Consider the following 2,602-nt stretch of genomic DNA (forward strand, 5'->3'; position numbering starts at 1 on the left):
ATTCTTGTCTCCCTTTAACCTTTGTCCCTTCCTGTGTAGGATAGCTGGGTTGTATTATAACTACTAATTGTTAAGTAACAGAGCCAACAGATCAATGTACAACATACTGCAAACCTGTAATACAATACAGTCAAACACACTGTTCAAATATTCAACCGTTCAAGTATGTGAAGATCATCTTCTGAATGACAAACTGGGTTCTTACTCTGTACCGACTTTTGTGTAACTTTAAAAAACATTGTCCCTCAAGATGGTCTGACACTGACCTTGATACTTGTTATGAAGTTGATATGAGACAGTAACAGTTCACCAGTCAGCTTTCCAGATCTCGCCCCCCCCTCCCCACCGCTTAACTTCAACATTCATCCAAGGACCAGGACTGGGAATCATTTTCTTCCCTCACTTCTTGGTATCTCCCTGAAGACCGTTCTTCTGGATTGTGGCTCTGCATTTTAATATTCAGTCTCTAGGCTAGTTTCTTTGCTGGGAGCTTTGCCTGCATTTCCTTGTAATTTTGCTTCTGCTCCTTCTGCAGGGCCAGCCACTCTTCTATAAAGAGCAGCTGTATAGGCAGGTGGTGAGCAGAAGTAGACGCGCTGCTATGACGTCATCAATATGCTGCCTAGACCTTTGTCGTTGCTCCTCTTTTGAGGAAGCAGAAGACTTGCCCCTCAGTCAATGACTTGGTGAGTTACTCTTTTGCGTTTATAACACATTGGTCTTAAACTTATGAGGGGGCACTAAATTTTGGGCTCGCATTTTTAACAATTCCATGTAAGGAGGCTTCTTAGGGTCTCTCTCTGGTGCCCTGGAAGGTTGTCATTGCTAGTGTGGTCATCTGAGGGTTCAGTCCAGTCTGAGGTTGTGATCTTTTGCAATTTAGTGATAAACTTACTGTCAGTGCTGCTGGAAATATCTTCCACTTGACTTGAAATAGGGCACTAGGGAAGATGTTGGTTCACTTCAGATGAGGTGCCCTGGCTCCGCTGCTGAGAGCTGTGCTTGTGTTCACTGGACAGCCAGCCTCCAAAGTCTCTTCATTCCCTCTGTGAATGATATGTGCAGGTCCCAGTGGGTCTGAGCTTGATTTAGAGGATTTAATGTCTACAGAGGAACAGTCAGGAATTAATGACGAAGTATCAAGCATCAGATCAGAATTCTGGGCCTCTTCTACATCAGTATTAACTCTTATGGTTGCTTTTTTGTCTTAACTTACAGTCTACACTAACAGGGTCAAACAGTTCACTTCTCCCTCCCAACTTTTTCACATTCTACAATGGCAACTTTCAATTTAGCAATGGTGTCTGAGTTTTTTTTTTTTTTTTTTACCTTTTTTGAGCAATTTGCAAGTGAAATTTTCATTGTACAAAAGTCTCTCTTGGTGCCTCAACCTCTTCCTCAGCTCTGCTGAACTCACCTACCCCAAGTCTTCAGAAGCTGGTGAAATACCCTCCTCACGGAGTGTCCTTCGTCGGGGAGACCCTTCCCAAGAACCAGCAAAACCAAAGTCCGGTTGCAAACGCAAGAGGCTTTATTGAATACACGGGTACCCGGGTGACTCAGTCTATCGGATGACTGGCGCGCTGAGTGAAGGGGAGGAGACCCTTTTATAGGGTGGAAAGCAGGAAGCAGAGTTACAGAGGTGAGAGGCATAGTTACAGGGTCTTGATTGGCTAATTTAATGCGGCTAGATTTAGCTCTGGTTAGGGCTTTGGAATCAGGAAATGGTTGGGCTATTTTTACCAGTAGCCTACTCACAGATCATACATCCTGTTTTCCTTCCCTGAACCGTTTGTGCAGGCCTTGTGAAATGGTGGGTGACCACGAGTCTTGTGACATCTGCAAGCCTTGTGACATGGTGGTATTTTTCCAGTCTGACTGGGCCTTTCAGGTGACCTCCCTGAACCATTGTACAAGCCTTACAAAATAGCATTACACAAGCCTTAAACTATTTGACTAAACAACATTTAGAAATGGGGTCTTTCATTCCCCTCTTTTTCTATGAACTAGAATGGAATCTTTCATTCTATTTCAGTTTCCATTTCCTGCCTCAGGCGATGGTATTGCTGGGTGAGGACCATCGCCTGGATTATGGATAACCTATCTTTCATGAATTGGACTATTCTGTTGAGGATGCAGGGTCCAAATAGGAGAATCAAGAGTATAATAATGATTGGTCCCAGCAGGGAGGAGACTAGGGTGGTAAACCAGGGGGACCCATTAAACCATCTCTCGTACCACGACTGGCCTGACTCGAAAAGATGCTGTCTCTGCTTTAGTCTCTCTCTTAATTTGCTCATACTATCTCTGACTAGCCCAGTATGATCCGCATAGAAACAACATTCTTCTTGCAGAGCTGCACAGAGACTACCCTCTTGAAGAAACAGAATATCCAGTCCTCTCCTGTTCTGGAGGACCACCTCAGAAAGTGAGGTTAATGATTTTTCTAGGGCCGATATGGATTCTTCTAATGCCACAAGATCGGTGTGCATGGCCTGCTGGAGCTGTCTAAACTGGTATGTTTCAGCTAGGGCGGTGGCTCCTGTTCCTATCCCTGCAGTTATACCTCCCACGGTGAGACCGCCTAACAACAAGGCTAGGG

The 2,602-nt window shown here is 44.7% G+C and overlaps 1 pseudogene across 1 annotated transcript; it reads right to left on the minus strand.

Moving 5' to 3' along the window:
- Positions 1 to 355: 355 nt before the first annotated feature.
- On the minus strand, positions 356 to 1,215 carry LOC311598359 (DNA-directed RNA polymerase II subunit GRINL1A-like; annotated as a pseudogene). Its single transcript has one exon. The product of its transcript is annotated as a DNA-directed RNA polymerase II subunit GRINL1A-like (transcript).
- Between the last annotated feature and the right edge of the window lie 1,387 nt (positions 1,216 to 2,602).

Source organism: Acomys minous, assembly GCF_964271855.1.
Source record: "Acomys minous genome assembly, chromosome: 5".
NCBI classification, from domain to species: domain Eukaryota; kingdom Metazoa; phylum Chordata; class Mammalia; order Rodentia; family Muridae; genus Acomys; species Acomys minous.